Consider the following 20,364-nt stretch of genomic DNA (forward strand, 5'->3'; position numbering starts at 1 on the left):
GAACCCTGTAACAGGGGAGACTTTAACTAATAAACTGTAATAATTGGCCCGACCAAAAATACTAGAAAAAAAATTGTAGATGGATATATGAGTCTAGTTTCAGGAAAATTTTATGGAATCAGTTTTCGAGTTTTGGAACTCGAGATATGACTTTTAAAGTGACTATGATGCAGTTAACCAGCTTGTCTGGAAATTTTAAAATGAACTGTGTAAATCAATGAAATAAGTCTGTTAACACCTCGTGTTCGACTCCGGCAACGGTCTGGGTGTTACAATTTTATTGGTTTCAGAGCTACGGTTTAGTCGATTCTAGGACTACCGTAATACGTTTGGGTCTAGCTATACATGTCATTATGTGTTTATTTGATAGTGTGGTGATTTCTGACAGTTAAAAATGTGTTTACTTATAGAAATGGATCCCGATCCCAACCGAGCGGTAGCTGATGATCTTGAGAGTGTAGCGCCTGCTCCCGCACAAGGGACAGTGACGGCGGACTCTCAACCTATTGCTAGTAATCAGAATGATGAAGCTAGACAAGCTTTTTATAGCGTGATGAATGATTGGTTCAATCAGTATATTCGAACTAATACGGCTGTTCCACAACCTCCATTCCCGACTAATACAACCCCCGCACCTACAATACCACCGATAACTGACCAAATAAGGTCAAATAAGCCCCAGCTGATGTAATTGAAAACAGGCTCTGAATTTAAAGCTACTGAGCAATGACGATGTCGAGCAAGCTGAATTTTGGTTGGACAAAGCACTATTCGGTACTTGATGAACTATCTTGCACACCGATGAATGCCTAAAGTGTACCATCTCCTTGCTACGTGATTACGCCTACTATTGGTGGAATACGTTGATTTCTGTTGTGCCCAAGGAGCAAATAACTTGGGAGTTTTTCCAAAGCGAGTTTGAAAAAGTATATCGATCGAGATTCATTGATCAAAAGCGGAAAGAATTTCTTGAACTTAAACAAGGTTCCATGTCGGTTACTGATTATGAACGAAAGTTTGTAAGGCTTAGCCGGTACGCTCGAGAATGCATTTCTTCAGAAGCTGTGATGTGTAAACATTTCGAAGATGGACTGAACGATGATATAAAGCTGTATGTTGGCATTTTAGAAATCAAAGAATTTGTGGTACTTGTCGAGCGAGCTTGCAAAGCCGAGGAGCTCAGTAAGGAGAAAAGAAAAGCGATATGGGAGCAAAGGAGTTTCAGTAAGAGATCTTGGAAAGCCCTTTCAACATCATCGAAGAAATTTAGAGATGATTTAGGCCGATCTAGAGACACTTGGGCTTTTCTAGACGAGATCGTGATCGACCCCCTGCGAGTACACGAGTCACTTCAGTCGCCAGTGTTGGAAATGATCGTCGAGACAGAATAGAGTGCTAGTATTGCGGTAAATGGCATTCGAGGAGTTGTAGATTCCATGACCGCTCCTGTTATAAGTGCGGATCAGTTGACCATTTTATCAAGGATTGCCCGAGACTGACTGAACAAAATGTAAATCAGAGTGGGAAACCAGGTACTACTACTGCTCGGGGTAGACCATCTAGAAATACGGGCAATGCTAGTGGCGGTCAGAGAGGATCTAGATATGCTACAACCAGATCTGAGGCTCGCGCTCCTGCTAGAGCTTATGCTATACGCGCACGCGAGGATGCTTCCTCGCCAGATGTTATTACCAGTACTTTTACTCTCTTTGATACTAATGTGATTGCTTTGATTGACCCTGGTTCTACTCATTCTTATATATGTGAAACCTTAGCATCCAGTAAGACTTTACCTGTTGAGTCTACTGAGTTCGTAATTCGGGTGTCAAATCCCTTGGGTCGTTATGTGCTTGTCGACAAAGTGTGTAAGAAATGTCCCCTAGTAATCCAAGGTTCCTATTTTCCGACCGATTTGATGCTTTTACCGTTTGATGAATTTGATGTTATCCTCGGTATGGATTGGTTTACCATACATGATGCAATTGTAAATTGTAAAAGAAAAACCATTGATTTGAGGTGTGTAAATAACGAGATAATCCGAGTTGAGTCTACTGACTTGAATGGGTTGCCAACTGTAATATCATCGATGTTGGCTCAGAAATATGTAAGAAAGGGGTGTGAAGCATACCTTGCGTATGTACTTGATGACAAAGAGTTAGAAAAGAAGCCTGAATCTGTGCGGTGGTTTGTGAATATCTGGATGTTTTCCGAAGAATTACGGGTTTACCACTGTTCGGAGGTAGAGTTTGGTATTGAGCTTGTACCTGGGACTACACTGATTTCGATAGCTCCGTATCGTATGGCACCAACCAAGTTAAAGGAGTTGAAAGCTCGGTTGCAAGAGTTGATGAGATAGAGGTTTCGCTCGACCAAGTTTCTCCCTTGGGGTGCACCAAGATTGTTTGTGTAAAGAAGGACGGAACCATGAGGTTGTGCATCGACTATCGTCACCGAATAAAGTGACAATAAAGAATAAATATCCGTTACGCGTATTGATGATTTGTTTGATCAACTAAAGGGAGCCTCAGTGTTTTCAAAGATAGATTTGAGATCGGGTTATTATCAGCTGCGAATTCGAGATTCGGATATACCCAAAACTACTTTCAAAACGAGATACGGTCACTATGAGTTCTTAGTGATGCTGTTTGGACTTACTAATGCCCCTGCGGTATTTATGGATTTGATGAATCGGATCTTCAGACAGTATTTGGACCGGTTTGTAGTTGTGTTTATTGATGACATCTTAGTCTATTCAAGAGATGAAACCGAACATCTTGAACACACAGGATTAGTGTTGCGATTTTACGGGATAAGCGGTTATATGCTAAGTTCAATAAGTGTGAGTTCGGTTAAGAGGTTAGCTTCTTGGGTCATGTGGTATCTGCATCGAGTATTCGAGTTGATCCGAGCAAAATTTCGCCATACTTAACTGGAAGCCTCAGAAATATTCTTGAAGTTCGAGCTTTTGGGACTTGCGGTTACTACAGACGCTTTGTAAAGGGTTTCTCGATGATAGCCACACCAATAACGAAACTACTTCAGAAAGATGTTAAGTTTGAATGGACAGAAAAGTGTTAGAAAAGTTTCGATCAACTAAAAACTTATTTGACTGAAGCTTCAGTACTAGTGCAGCCCGAGTCAGGCAAGGAGTTTGTCATTTACAGTGATGCATCCTTACTTGGGTTGGGTTGTGTATTGATGCAAGAAGGTCGGGTTGTAGCTTATGCGTCGAGACAATTGAAGCCACATAAGAAAAATTATCCAACCCATGATCTCGAACTGGCTGCCATCGTATTCTCTTTGAAAATATGGAGACATTACTTATTTGGTGAGAAGTGCCATGTATATTCGGATCACAAAAGTCTCAAATATTTGATGACTCAAAGAGACTTGAATCTGCGACAAAGACGTTGGCTCGAGTTGTTAAAAGATTATGAGCTTGTCATTGACTATCACCCGGGAAAGGCTAATGTGGTTGCGGATGCTTTAAGTCGTAAATCATTGTTTGCTTTACGAGCGATAAATGTACACTTGTCTGTTCTATCCGACAATGTGTTAGTAGAAAAATTAAAGGCTAGACCATTGTTGATTCATCAAATTCGTGAAGCTCAGAAAGTCGATGATGAATTGGTTACAAAACGGGCTGAATGTGTTCCGGATAGGGAATCAGAGTTTCAAATTGATGACGACGATTGTTTGAGGTTCAGAAGTCGTTTGTGTGTTCCAAGAAATTCAAAACTTATTTCGATGATTCTGAACGAAGCTCATTGTAGCCGAATGTCAATTCACCCGGGGAGTACGAAAATGTACAACGATCTAAGACGTCAGTTTTGGTGGCATGGTATGAAATGAGACATTTCCGATTTTGTTTCGAGGTGTTTAATATGTCAACAAGTGAAAGCGGAACATCAAGTGCCTACAGGTTTACTTCAGCCGATCATGATACCTGAATGGAAATGGGATCGAGTTACGATGGATTTTGTATCTGGGTTGCCATTGTCGGCAAGTAAGAAAGATGCGATTTGGGTTGTTGTTGATAGACTGACTAAGTAGGCTCATTTTATTCCCGTACGTACGGATTATTCATTGGATAAACTAGTTGAATTGTATGTTTCTCAGATTGTAAGATTACACGGGGTACCTATTTCTATTGTGTCGGATAGAGATCCAAGATTTACCTCGCGATTTTGGAAGAAACTGCAAGAAGCTTTGGGTACCAAGTTGCATTTAGCACCGCTTTTCATCCTAAACCGATGGTCAATCCGGCGAGATAATTCGAGATACTTGAGGATATGTTGAGATGTTGCATCCTCGAGTTTAGTGGTTCATGGGAGCGGTATTTACCTTTGATTGAATTTGCTTACAACAATAGTTTTCAGTCAAGTATTAAGATGGCACCTTACGAGGCTTTGTACGGTCGCAAATGCCGTACACCATTGTTTTGGACCGAGCTCGGTAAAAGTAAAATTTTCGGAGTTGATTTGATTAAAGATGCGAAAGCGAAAAGTAAAATAATTCGTGAAAGTTTGAAGGCGACATCGGATCGTCGAAAGTCGAATGCGGATTTAAAACGAAGAGATATTGAGTATCAGGTGGGAGACAAAGTATTTCTTAAAGTTTCACCTTGGAAAAAGATACTCAGATTTGGCCGTAAGGGCAAACTGAGTCCGAGGTTCATAAGGCCGTATGAAATATCCGAACGAGTTGGTCCGGTGGCATATAGATTGATTTTACCCCCTGATCTCGAGAAGATTCACAACATTTTTCTTGTCTCAATGCTTCGACGTTACAGATCTGATCCTTCGCACGTAATAAGTCCCTCCGAGGTTGAAATTCAAGCCGATATGAGTTATGAAGAAGAACCGATTCGTATCCTAGCTCGTGAAGTGAAAGAGTTACAAAACAAAAAGGTTCCTTTAGTAAAAGTGTTATGGCTCAAACACAGGATGGAAGAAGCTACTTGGGAACCCGAGAACTCTATGAAAGAACGATACCCAAACCTATTTACCGGTAAGATTTTCGGGGACGAAAATTTCTTAAGTGGGGGAGAGTTGTGACAGCCCTAAATTGACCCTAGTCAGAAAGTGGTTTTGGGACCGCTAAACCGAGTCACCGAAGTATTTGAATATGATATTTATTGTCTCAAATATGTGAATATGAATGTGTGAAAGTTTTAAGCTTCGATTTAGTCGATTGCATGTGAATTTAATGAATAGGACTTATGTGTGACACTTTTGAAATGTGATAGGTTAATCTATAAGGACCTATTAATGCATGTTGTATAAATGATGGGTTTGCAAGTCAAATTACCCAAGTTTTAGATAGTGGCCGGCCATGCTATGGGGTAAAACATATTATAAACATTTTGTGATAACATGTTGTGTTAAGAACAATAAAATATGAGGGGAGTGGGAGGAGAAACCAAAGTTGTTCCATCCTTGCTCCCCCATTTTGCCGTAACTAGAAGAAAAAAAAAGCTTCATCCTTTTTGCTTCTTCTTGGCCGAATTGAAGAAAGAAAGAAGAGAGGGTTTCGGTCACTTTAAGCTTAAAGGAGGTTAGTAAGTTGTGTTAGATTTTTTTTAAATTTTAAGCTTGTTTCTAGTTGATTAGCTAATTTCTTACATAACCCATGTCAAAATTTTGAAATCTTGGTGATGGTTTGAGCATTCGGTTTTAGTTATTAAAGGATGAGATTGGGTTATAGCCTTTATGTTTTAGGAAGAATTGTTGAAGAAAAGGGTTTAAGTTAGTCAAATTATAAATTTTAATGCTCATGGGTACAATGGCCAAACATAGATTTGTCTAATGAGTTGAACACATGCCGTGTGAGTGATTGAAATGATGAGGTATGAAAATGATTGAGTTTGAGTGCTTAATAAAAAGGATTGGAGGTGAGTATGTGTGAGAATTTGAAAAGGGTAGGTCTTGGCAACTTCATGAAGTGTTCGGCCATGGTGCTAAAATGTTGTATTGTGTTTAAACTTAGAATTTTTGGTTATATGGTTAGTATAGGCATGGATGACCGAATATGAGAGCATGAATAGATGAAGAGTCTTGTAATTATAAAAAAAAAAGGTTGGTTAATTGATATGTGGTAAATGTTAAGTGTTAGATGAAATGGAAAGGATATCATATTGGAATATGCATATTCGGCCACATGAATGAATACATAGATTGATGTTGTACGTTCGGCTATAGGTAAGCATATTGGTGGCTTTATCTTGACTTAGATAATCGGCTAAAAAAGAACATTGGCTAATATGTTGAATTTGATTCATGATTTCATATATATATGGGCTAAGTACCTTGAATTTCTCTTTGATGTTCGAAATGATTAAATCAATTTATTTGTTAAATTAAGCTCAAGAGCAAAGGGGAACTAAATCCGATAAAGGAAAGGAAAAAGTAATTGAATAGCCGTTGAGGTCGTTCGACAACATCCGAGGTAAGTATTCGAGAATGAAACTTAGTTTATGATTTGATTAAGTCATGACATATAAGCATAACGAATAAACGGAGATATAATGATTCTACTTGAATGATATTTTGAGGTGATTAGTTTATACCTATGACGGGTAGCCGAATGTGTATAGAGATCATGTTATAAAGCCAATCAAAATCATGTTCCTTGTATGTGGCTATTGAACCGAAATTGGTAAGGTTTGATAAGTGTCTTGTGTTTGAGCTTTAGTAATGAAAATGAAATATGGATGTGTCATGATTTATTGATATATGTGCATGATTATTCGAATGATATCCGGGCTAAGTCCCGAAGGCATTTGTGCTAGTGACTATATCCGGGCTAAGTCCCGAAGGCATTTGTGCTAGTGACTATATCCGGGCCAAGTCCCGAAGGCATTTGTGCTATTGACTATATCCGGGCTAAGACCCGAAGGCATTTGTGCAAGTTGCTATATCCGGCTAAATCCTGAAGGTACTTGGGTTTGGAAGTGACCAATCTTGCTGTAATAATTTCAATTAATACGCTCGTAAAATCCAAACGATGAGGTATGTTTCGTATATGCATTGGAATAGTTGATTCCTTTTAAAATAGTATTCGCTCAATCGATTAACAAGCTTCCGGCCTTTAGCCAAGTTGATTCCTTATGTATGAATATAAGGGTTGGAAATGTGAAGTAGGTGTTATTTTGAGAATATGTGTATATGAAATTATTCGTTTAGTCATATGAATGCTATACTTCAGTTGTGCATGATTTCATTACTCAAACTTACTAAGCATTAAATGCTTATTCCGTTGCTTTGATTCTCTGTTTTATAGATTTTGCTCGTCAGCTATCGGACTCGGAAGTGTCAAGGTCAAAGTCGCCCACACTATCAAAGCCCTTTTGGTACTCTTTTGGTTGAACCTTGATAATGGCATGTATAGGACTGCCCTTTGTTGTTAGTCAAGTACCTTTGGTAATGTGTATATATTCGGATAGCCATGCGAAAATGGCTTAAATATTTTGAGCATAGTATTAAACTCATTTTGTATATATATGGTTATTGAGAGGTGTGGAAATGCTTGGCAATGACTAGCCATTGGAATGGTTAATCACGATCATATTTGGTGCTATGTATGTCAATGGCTAGTTGAATCATGGAAACTATGAAATAGGTGAAATTTACCTTAAAATAGATGCTGATAGCAGCAGTGATGTGAGTTTGAAAATTCACTAAAAATAGTAGGAATGTAATTAAATAATTAATAAAATTATGTAATCGAACCTTGATGAGTCTATTTTCATATGGAAGAACCAAAACGACCATATGAGCCGTATTGTTTTGAGATGTTTAAGTTTTCGTGAAACAGGGCCAGAACGGTTACTGGATCCCCTGTTCTGACTTTGGAAATTTACCATAAATTAACCAGAAATAATTAGAAGTCATGCTTTATATTTACAGATTCCTTTTTGAGTCTAGTTTCATTAGAAACAAACGGCATAAGTATTGAAGCCCTGTACAGGGAGATATCTAAGTCGTAATGCATGAAGGTCAGAGTAGTCGAACCCTGTAATAGGGGAGACTTTAACTAATAAACTGTACTAATTGGCCCGACCAAAAATTTTAGAAAAAAAATTTTAGATGGATATATGAGTCTAGTTTCAGGGAAAATTTACAGAATCAGTTTTCGAGTTTTGGAACTCGAGATATGACTTTTAAAGTGACTGTGATGCAGTTAACCAGCTTGTCTGGAAATTTTAAAATGAACTGTGTAAATCAATGAAATAAGTCTGTTAACACCTCGTGTTCGACTCCGAAAACGGTCTCGGGTACGGGGTGTTACACACAATTTTTCTATCATGTTGTAGACCTTAAAGAAAATAAAACAAATATTTCTACTTCGGATTTGTGGTCCAAAACCACTATTCCAATTAGACCCAAAAACGAGTTGTTACATAAATTGACCACATCCAAGGACCTCCAATGCTAAAACTAAGTAGTCTCTTTTCCTTCTTTTTGACACACATTAGGGATAATGTGCCAAATAAATTGTGGGGGTAACATAGAAATTTTCAACTTTTTGTCTTTCTTAGTTACTTTTGTTTTTGTTTTTTGTGTGAGTTTGTTTGTGTAAGAGCTTGTAGCAATACAAGTGATTGGTAAGAAGCATGTAAATAGGATTTTGTGTTTGAATTATAAATTTAATTTGATTGCAATTGATTTTAGGTTGTTCAGTTTTACTGTAACACCCCAAACCCAGCCTAAACGTCATGGCCAAATCTGGTGTGTTGCATCAGAGTGTCGTTGAAGAATCGAGTTGCTGCTAAAAGTTTATTTCTAAAATTAAAACCTATTGTACGGGGTTAGCCAATCATCTCATCATAAACGTTTTCCAAAATATTAGTCTTTAGAATATTAATTCAACTTAAATCGCAGAAGCATTTTGAAAACTCGTGTTTTCCTAGACTAGCAGTTTTAAATAAGGAAATCAAAAGCCCAATTAAAAATTTAATCCCTCAATGGCCTTATTACAGAATTTAAAACCCCAAAATATAAAATTCAAATAAAAAGTCTATAGCAGAGCATCAATAATCGTGTGGCCACCTCTAGGTCACTCGCGACTCCAAACCGTCTAAAGATGAGGGTTATCTGCACAGTTAATAAATGGGGTGAGTTTATGAAAACTCAGTGTGTAATCCCTTTCTAAATTACAATGGTTAGTAAATAGACAGAATTCAGAATCAGTGTAATATCCTGAATTAGGGCTTAATCGAAATAGTGGTTTTGTGACCACAAATCCAAGATAGAAACAATTATTTTATAATTATTTTGATGAACATGATATGATTGCATGATTGTGTGAAAATTTCGTGATGAAATTCTATGCCTAAAGTGCTTAAATTGAAAGTAGGGACTAAATCGAATAAGTTGCAAAATTTGCATTCTAGGAGTTTTTAGTATGAAATTGCATTGAAATATTAATTAGGAGGTCTTAAATAACAATTTGACCAATTTCTAAGTCTATGGACAAAAATTGGACATGGATGGAATTTTTGGAAAGTTTAGTAGTAAGGGCATTTTGGTCATTTAGTTATTAAAATGAATTAAAAACAAAATTAAAAGCCAATTTTTGTCCATCTTCTTCATTAGGCCAAAATTTCAAGGGTTCTCCACATTTAGGGTTTGTTTCAAGCTTCCAAGCTCCATAGTAAGTGATTCCAAGCCCCGTTTTTAATGTTCTTTACGTTTTTGGAATCCCGGTAGCTCGATTAAGCTTATGTTAGCAATAATGCAACCTAGGGTTTATATTTGGAAAAATACCCATAGGTGAAATTTGTGTATTTTGATGTTTTATGATAGAATATGGGGTTTTAAATTATGTTAGACAACTTGTGCTACTCGGTTTTGAGTGAAAACGAGTAAAAGGGCTTAATAGGCAAAAATACCTAATAGTCACAAGTATATGTTAGAGTAAGAATTTGATGTTTCCATAGAAGGGAAAAATGATCAGCATGTTATAAAACATAAGAATAAGGAATAAAGTTTAATTCCCGAGCCTAGGGGCAAAAGTGTAATTATGCAAAAGTTTAGGGGCAAAAGTGTAATTTTTCCAAAGTTCGTATTAAATGCTGTTTTGATGAATGTATGTATTAAATAAGATTAATTTGGCATTATAGATCAAGAGAAACGAGATTCAAGTCACGATCGAGGAAAAGAAAAGATTGTGGACTAAATTGCAAAATCTTTATATTTTGGTACCAAGGTAAGTTCATGTGTAAATCTTGTAGCATAATTGTTATTTTTAAGTTATTGATGTTAATTATATGATATGCTGATTTTTATTATGAAATATATGCTTTGTGGTTATTTTCGAATAAAATGCAAATTATGTGTATTAATTGTTAAATATAAAGTACTACCGAGTATTGGTTTTGGTATTTTACGGAAGATGGCAAGGATATGTGTTCGAGGAAAATCCCGTTTGAACCTTAGGAATAGATTAGGATACAAGTGACATGTCACTAGGATGGTTGAGCATCCGAACTCGTTGAGTTGAGTCCGAGTTCACTTATGGATGCGAATGTCCGAACTCATTGAGTTGAGTCCGAGTTCGTGAAATGTAACTAGGCATCTAAACTCGTTGAGTTGAGTCCGAGTTCACTTATGGATACGAACGCCTGAACTCTTTGAGTTGAGTCCGAGTTCACTTAGGGGCGGGTTACATGATTTCTTGATTACATATGAGGCACTTATGTGCAAATTATCCGTGTATCCGAGTTGTATTCCGATGTGTTCAACGGGTGAAATTTCTAGTGAAATGGAAGAACACTTAAGATGCAAGCAACGTTTTGGTAAGTGTTGTGAAATGGACACTTTGGACAGGTATGTTCTTAACCCTCGGGTTGAAAATAGATACAACAATGATAAGGTGGTAAGATGATGAATGATGTTTAGAAATGTGATATATGTTTTGGTGATACCATGCTAAAGTTGTTTGGTATATTTGTATTGTTATGTTACTTGTTATTTATATATGAACTTACTAAGCATTTATGCTTACTCCTCCTCTTTATTTACTGTAGTTTTGAACAAGCCAGCTCGGGAATCGGGAGGGTCGAAGGTTCGATCACACTATCCAAAGGACTTTCATCGGGTAAATGGCTTGTAAAACTTAAGTATGGCATGTATAGCAATATACTTATTTTGTGTAAATAATTTTATGATATGGCCATGATTGGTTGAGAAAATGTTTGATATTGATAAGTCATGGTGATGGTTAAATTTAGATCATGTTTGATATCATGGAAGTTTAATAGGTTATCTAGTTCATAACAACTCATGAAAAGATGAAATTTGCCTTAAAACAGAATATTGTTGCAGCAATGACATGAATTTGAAAAATCATTAAAAATAGTGTAAATAGAATTAAATGATCAGAAATTTATGAAATTGAAGCTTAATGAGTCTATTTTCATATGGATAAAGAAAACAGGCATATAAATTATACTTTATGAGATATTTGAAACCTTGTGAAACAGGGCCAGAGTGATTTCTGGATCCTCTTTTCTGACTTTAAAAATTCATAATAAATTGTACACAAATAATTAGAAGTCATTATTTATATGTAAAGATTCCCTATTGAGTCTAGTTTTATGATAAATAAACCTTGTAGTCATTTAAATTCTGTATAGAGTGATATCTGATTCATAATACACAGATGTCAGAGCAGTCGAACCCTGAAATAGGGGAGAATTTAACTAATAAACTGTACTAATTGGCCCAACCAAAAATTCTAGAAAAAAATTAGTAAATATATATATGAGTCTAGATTTAGGAAAAATTTACGGATCTTGATTTCTAGTTTCATAACTTGAGATATGATTTTTCTTGTAACTGTGACGCGGGTAGCTAGAAAGCTATGAATGTAGAAACAAATGATTTGAAGTTCTTAATTTGATAAATTATGTTCGGTAACCCCTCAAGCTCGACTCTGGCGATGGTTTCGGGTGTGGGGCCATTACATTTGGTGGTATCAGAGCAGGTTTAGTCGGTTCTCGGACTACGTGTTGTATGTACAGATTTCGCTATACATGCCATATGTATGAATTGTGATAGTGTGACGACTTGACCTTTTAAATGATTTTTATATAGTAAATGGATCCCGATCCAGTATGGCGAGATGAAGTAGAAATGTCATGACTCATTTGAAGAAGCGCCGATGAAAACCCACCCCATCTTGTTGGTTAGGGAGGAGGAGAAAGGGATCGGAAGCCTTTCTCCAAATGATGAGTGCATGGTACATTGAGTTCGTTAAATGCGAACTAAAATGTCGACCTCCCCAATTCCTCAACCTATGCCTTCGATGCCTCGGGGAGTGGTTATGATAAAATTTCACAGAACCCCGTTGTGAGAATTAAATAAACAAGGGGCGGAAGAATTTAGAGCAAATATTGATGATGATGCGAGAAAGCGAGTTACGGCTTGAAAATTCTATCCGGGTATTTGATGAATTATCTTGTACACGAAGAATGTTTGAAATGTGCTACATCTTTGTTGAGAGATTCAGCCTATAATTGGTGGAAGACTTTGATTTGGTGGTACCGAAAGGAGGGTAACACAGGAATTCTTTCAAGAAGAGTTTGGAAGAAATATATTAGTGAAAGATTTATTGATCGAAATGTAAAGAGTTTCTTGAGTGAAGCAAGGTAATATGACGATCTCGAATATGAAAGAGAGTTTGTTCGATTGAGTAAGTATGCGGGAATATGTTCCTCTGAAGCCAAGATGTGCCGACGATTTGAAGGCGGGCTTAACGAAGACATTAAGGTATTTGTTGGGATCCTTGAACTAAAAGAAATGGTGGTACTTGTCGATCGAGCTTGCAAGGCTGAAGAATTACTGAAGGAAAAGAAAAAGGTAGAATCTGAAACACGAAATTGGAAGAAAAGACCAATGAGTAATGCACCCTCACGACAAGCGGAAAGTCAAGAAATATGAATCCTCGTTCCCAAGTTTCAGCTGGGCAATCATATGGAAATTTTAAGAAGCGAAATGTGGGTCCTAAATCTCAGACTACTTCTACGGCTAGTGTGGGAAATACGAGATTTGTTAAACCCGAGTGCGGTGTGTGGTAGAAATCATTTTGGTCCGTCTGAGCAAATGAATGTTTTCGATGTGGTTCTCGAGATCATTTTATTAGAGGCGCGAGAGAGAGTGAGAAAGAAAAATTTGAGAATGTAAAAGCTAGTGGTGCGGACTCGAGGGAAGGTATCCAAGAAAAGTGGAAGTGAAACAAGCGATAAGAATGTATCGAGAGATGCGTGATTAGATCTGAAGGAAGAGCTCGGCTAGAACTTATGCTATTAAAGCGCGTGAAGATGCTTCCTCACCGATGTGATTACGGTACATTTTCTCTTTATGATACTAATGTTATTGCTTTGATTGATCCGGTTCTACTCATTCATATGTATGCATGAAACTGGTGTCTAGTATGAATATACCTGTTGAGAACACAGAATTTATGATTAGAGTGTCGAATCCACTAGGCATATGTGTGATAGTTGATAAAGTATGCAAGAAATGCCCTTTAATGATTCGGGGTCATTACTTTCTGGCCGACTTGATGTTGTTGCCGTTTGATGAATTTGATGTTATTTTGGGTATGGATTGGTTGGCATTGCATGATGCTATAGTAAATTGCAAAGAAAAGGTTATAGAATTAAAATGTGAAAGTGGTGAAATCTTGCGGGTTGAACCAGACAAATCAGAGGCAATATTTAGTATGATTTCTTCGATCTCGGCTCAGAGATATTTGAGAAAGGGTTATGAAGCTTATTTGGCGTATGTAATTAATACAAAAGAAGTTGAAAAGAAAGTTGAATCAGTGTCGGTTGTGTGTGAATTTGCAGATGTATTTCCAGAAGAATTGCCGGGTTTGCCTCCAGTCAGGGAAGTAGAATTTGGTATACATTTGATACTAGGAACAGCTCCAATCTCGATTGCTCCATATAGAATGGCACCAACAGAGTTGAAAGAATTAAAGTCGCAGTTGCAAGAGTTGACTGATAAAGGCTTTGTGAGACCAAGTTTTTCACCTTGGGGTGCTCCCGTGTTATTTGTGAAAAAGAAGGATAGTTCTATGAGATTATGTGTTGATTATCTGCAGTTAAACAAGGTGACAATCAAAAACAAGTATCCATTGCCGAGAATTGATAATTTGTTTGATCAGCTAAAAGGAGCGACATGGTTTTCAAAGATTGACTTGAGATCTGGGTTATCATCATTGCAGTGAAAGAGTCAGATGTGCCTAAAACTGCTTTTAGAACAAGGTACGGTCATTATGAATTTTTTGTTATGCCATTCGGGTTGACAAATACTCTTGATGTGTTTATGGACTTAATGAATCACATATTTCGGCCATACCTGGACAGATTTGTTGTGGTGTTTATAGATGATATTTTAATTTATTCAAAGGATGAGACAGAGCATGCTGAGCATTTGAGGATAGTTTTGCAAACTTTGAGAGATAAGTAGCTGTATGCTAAGTTTAGTAAAAGTGAATTTTGGCTCCGGGAAGTTGGATTTTTGGGTCATATTGTTTCAGGTGATGATATACGGGTTGATCCTAGTAAAATTTCAGCCATTGTTGATTGGAAACCACCGAAAAATGTAACTGAAGTTAGGAGTTTCTTAGGGCTAGCTGGGTATTATCGGCGGTTTGTAAATGGATTTTCTATAATTGCGACTCCTATGACTAGACTACTCCGAAAGGATGTTAAATTTGAATGGACGGAAGAATGTCAACAGAGTTTCGAAGAATTGAAAAAGTTATTAACTGAAACACCAGTGTTGATACAACCCGAATCAGGTAAAGAATTTGTGGTGTATAGTGATGCTTCTCTAAATGGTTTGGGATGTGTACTCATACAAGAAGGAAAAGTGGTGGCTTATGCTTCGAGGCAGTTAAAACCTCATGAGAGGAATTATCCTACTCACGATTTGGAATTGGCTGCAGTGGTGTTTGCTTTGAAGATTTGGCGACATTATTTGTATGGTGAAAAATGCCGAGTATATACCGATCACAAAAGTCTTAAATACTTGATGTCACAAAAAGACTTGAATTTGAGATAGCAAAGATGGTTAGAGTTATTGAAAGATTACGAGCTTGTTATTGATTATCATCTAGGAAAAGCGAATGTGGTTGCCGATGCTTTAAGCAGAAAGTTGTTGTTTGCTTTGAGAGTTATGAACACTCAGTTGAAAATGTCAGATGACGGTTCGATTGTAGTAGAGTTAAGAGCAAGACCGATGTTTTTACAAGAGATTTTTGAAGCTCAGAAAAATGATCAAGATTTGCTAGCCAAGAGAAAACAGTGTGAAGCTGATACGGGATCAGATTTCAGAATCGGTTCTGATGGTTGTTTGATGTTTAAAAATTGGATTTGTGTACCGAAAAATGATGAGTTGATTCAAAAGATTTTGCATGAAGCACATAATGGTTGCTTGGCGGTTCATCCGGGCAGTACAAAAATGTATAATGACTTAAAGAAAATGTATTGGTGGAGTGGAATGAAAAGAGATATTTCCGAGTTTGTATCAAAGTGCTTAGTTTGTCAACAAGTGAAAATTTGAACACCAAGTACCTTGAGGATTACTTCACCTATTATGGTTCTGAATGGAAATGGGATCGATTACTATGGATTTTATATCGGGGTTGCCGTTAACTCGGGGAAGAAAAATGCCATCTGGGCAATAGTTGATGATGACTAAATCGGCTCATTTTATTCCGATGCGTCAGATTATTCTCTTAATAAGTTGGCTGAATTGTATATCCAGAGATTGTTAGACTTCATGGGATACCTTTGTCAATCATTTCGGATAGAGATCCGAGGTTTACCTCACGGTTTTGGCAAAAGTTCCAAGAGGCATTAGGTACAAAGTTAAATTTCAGCACTGCCTTTCATCCACAAACTAATGGACAATCAGAGAGAGTAATTCAGATTCTTGAAGACATGCTCAGATGTTGCGTATTGGAATTTCAAGATAGTTGGGAAAGGTACTTACCATTGGTAGAATTTGCTCATAATAATAGTTATCAGATGAGTTTGAAGATGGCACCTTATGAAGCATTATATGGTCGTAAATGTCGGACGCCATTGTATTGGACTGAACTCAAGGAAAATCAGATTTATGGAGTTGATTTAATAAAAGAAACCAAAGAAAAGGTGAAAGTGATTCGAGATTGTTTGAAAGCTGCTTCAGATAGACAGAAATCTTATGCGGATTTGAAACGAAAAGAAATGGAGCTTCAAGCTGGTGATAAGGTATTTTTGAAAGTGTCTCCATGAAAGAAAGTCCTTAGATTTGGACGAAAGGGCAAGTTAAGTCCGCGTTTTATTGGACCGTATGAAATAATTGAAAAAGTTGGACCGGTAGCATATCGGCTAGCACTACCACCTGAATTAGAGAAGATTCATGATGTGTTTCACGTATCTATGTTACGTCGATTTCGTTCGGATCCTTCACATATAATTTCACCAACAGAAGTTGAACTACGACCGGATATGACTTATGAAGAAGAACCGATTAAGATTTTAGCTCGAGAAGTCAAACAACTAAGAAATAAAAGTGTTGCACTTGTGAAAGTGTTGTGGCAAAAGCATGGGGTAGAAGAGACTACATGGGAACCTAAAGAAACTATGAAAAACCAATACCCACACCTGTTTACCGGTAAGATTTTCGAGGACGAAAATCCTTAAAAGGAGGGGGAGAGTTGTAATATCCTGAATTAGGGCTTAATCGGAATAGTGGTTTTGTGACCACAAATCCGAGATAGAAATAATTATTTTATAATTATTTTGATGAATATGATATGATTACATGATTGTGTGAAAATTTCGTGATGAATTCTATGCCTAAAGTGCTTAAATTGAAAGTAGGGACTAAATCGAATAAGTTGCAAAATTTTCATTCTAGAAGTTTTTAGTATGAAATTGCATTGAAATATTAATTAGGAGGTCTTAAATAACAATTTGACCAATTTCTAAGTCTATGGACAAAAATTGGACATGGATGGAATTTTTGGAAAGTTTAGTAGTAATGGCATTTTGGTCATTTAGTTATTAAAATGAATTAAAAACAAAATTAAAAGCCAATTTTTGTCCATCTTCTTCATTAGGCTGAAATTTCAAGGGTTCTCCATAGTTAGGGTTTGTTTCAAGCTTCCAAGCTCCATAGTAAGTGATTCCAAGCCCCGTTTTTAATGTTCTTTACGTTTTTGAAATCTCGGTAGCTCGATTAAGCTTATGTTAGCAATAATTCAACCTAGGGTTTATATTTGGAAAAATACCCATAGGTGAAATTTGTGTATTTTGATGTTTTATGATAGAATATGGGGTTTTAAATTATGTTAGACAACTTGTGCTACTCGGTTTTGAGTGAAAACGAGTAAAAGGGCTTAATCGGCAAAAATACCTAATAGTCACAAGTATATGTTAGAGTAAGAATTTGATGTTTCCATAGAAGGGAAAAATGATCAGCATGTTATAAAACATAAGAATAAAGAATAAAGTTTAATTCCCGAGCCTAGGGGCAAAAGTGTAATTATGCAAAAGTTTAGGGGCAAAAGTGTAATTTTTCCAAAGTTCGTATTAAATGCTGTTTTGATGAATGTATGTATTCAATAAGATTAATTTGGCATTATAGATCAAGAGAAACGAGATTCAAGTCGCGATCGAGGAAAAGAAAAGATTGTGGACTAAATTGCAAAATCTTTATATTTTGATACCAAGGTAAGTTCATGTGTAAATAATGTAGCATAATTGTTATTTTTAAGTTATTGATGTTAATTATATGATATGCTGATTTTTATTATGAAATATATGTTTTGTGGTTATTTTCGAATAAAATGCAAATTATGTGTATTAATTGTTAAATATAAAGTACTACCGAGTATTGGTTTTGGTATTTTACGGAAGATGGCAAGGATATGTGTTCGAGGAAAATCCCGTTTGAACCTTAGGAATAGATTAGGATACAAGTGACATGTCACTAGGATGGTTGAGCATCCGAACTCATTGAGTTGAGTCCGAGTTCACTTATGGATGCGAATGTCCGAACTCGTTGAGTTGAGTCCAAGTTCGTGAAATGTAACTAGGCATCCGAACTCGTTGAGTTGAGTCCGAGTTCACTTATGGATCTGACGCCCGAGCTCATTGAGTTGAGTCCGAGTTCACTTAGGGCGGGTTACATGATTTCTTGATTACATATGAGGCACTTATGTGCAAATTATCCGTGTATCCGAGTTGTATTCGATGTGTTCAACGGGTGAAATTTCTAGTGAAATGGAAGAACACTTAAGATGCAAGCGACGTTTTGGTAAGTGTTGTGAAATGGACACTTTGGACAGGTATGTTCTTAACCCTCGGGTTGAAAATAGATACAACAACAATAAGGTGGTAAGATGATGAATGATGTTTAGAAATGTGATATATGTTTTGGTGATACCATGCTAAAGTTGTTTGGTATATTTTTATTGTTATGTTACTTGTTATTTACATATGAACTTACTAAGCATTTATGCTTACTCCCTCCCCTTTATTTACTATAGTTTTGAAAAGCCAGCTCGGGAATCGGGACAGGTCGAAGGTTCGATCACACTATCCAAAGGACTTTCATCTGGGTAAATGGCTTGTAAAACTTAAGTATGGCATGTATAGCAATATACTTATTTTGTGTAAATAATTTTATGATATGGCCATGATTGGTTGAGAAAATGTTTGATGTTGATAAGTCATGGTGATGGTTAAATTTAGATCATGTTTGATATCATGGAAGTTTAATAGGTTATCTAGTTCATAACAACTCATGAAAAGATGAAATTTGCCTTAAAATGAATATTCTTTGCAAAGAATGACATGAATTTGAAAAATCACTAAAAATAGTATAAATGGAATTAAATGATTAAGAAAGTTATGAAATTGAAGCTTAATGAGTCTATTTTCATATGGATAAAAAAACAGCATATAAATTATACCTTATGAGATATTTGAAACCTTGTGAAACAGGGCGAGTGATTTCTGGATCCTCTGTTCGACTTTAAAATTCATAATAAATTGTAAAAACATAATTAGAAGTCATTCTTAAGATGTAAAGATTCCTTATTGAGTCTAATTTTAAGATAAACAAACTCGTAGTCATTTAAATTACGTATAGAGATATATCGATTCAGTAATACACGGATGTCGAGTAGTCGAACCACAAGCAGGGAGACTTTAACTAATAAACTGTACTAATTGGGCCAACCAAAAATTCTAGAAAAAATTAGTAAATAGATATATGAGTCTAGATTTAGGAAAATTTACGTATCTTGATTTGAGTTTCATAACTCGAGATATGATTTTCTTATAATCTTGACGCGGGTAGCTAGAAAGTCGTGAATGTAGAAACAAATGATTTGAAGTTCTTAATTTGATAAATTATGTTCGGTAACCCCTCAAGCTCGACTTCGGCGATGGTTTCGGGCATGGGGGCGTTACAATCAGTCTAGGTCAAAGCCCATGACAGTAACAGAACAATGAGTGTGGGCCTAAGCCCAGTACAATTTCACTTGGGTCTCAGCCCTCATCAGAATCAATTGGGCCTAGCCCATTGTCAATATCAGTAATAGTTTGGCCTAGCCCTTTAACAGAATCAGGTGGGCCTAAGCCCAATACAGAATCAATATTCAATGCAGATATGCAGATAGATATCCAGCCTAGTCCAACCAATACACCACTCGTACCAACCAACACACCATGTGAGGATAAAATCGACCCACCCAGCCAACACACCAAGCTTAGCACCGGTTGTGGCACTAAGTCAACAGAACGGCTCAAAGCCGTAGACAGAATGACTAAAGGCCGTAAATATTGCAACAACATTGCCAGTTAACAGAATGGCTATAGACCATAAGTATCACAGAAAGGCTGAAAGCCTTGTACAGAATGGCTACAAGTCGTACACTTCCTCCGTCCATAATAACCCAACCCCATGCAGTATGTCATGTCATAAATAATATGTGTATGCAAAGTCATACTCAGTACAATCATATATGTAAATCATAAGCACATCAGTCATACGAAACATAAGGGCATAATTGTCATTCTATCATACAGGGGTATTACGATACATAATAAGCACTTATGTGATAACCAAAATATTACTTCAACAATAGCCAAACTTAGACCACTATTAGCCACTCTAATAGCTAGATTACAAAACAACAATTACAAGCCATCATTGGCCAAATAAGCTTATACATGTCATTGTACCAAAATGAGATTTCTATTTGTACCAAAATAAGATAGTGGATAGTGTGATGATTGCTCCGACCGACTTCCAACCTTCGCTAGCTTTGAGCACTATAAAACATGAAAAA

Source organism: Gossypium arboreum, chromosome 13, assembly GCF_025698485.1.
Source record: "Gossypium arboreum isolate Shixiya-1 chromosome 13, ASM2569848v2, whole genome shotgun sequence".
In the NCBI taxonomy this organism is placed as follows: Eukaryota; Viridiplantae; Streptophyta; class Magnoliopsida; order Malvales; family Malvaceae; genus Gossypium; species Gossypium arboreum.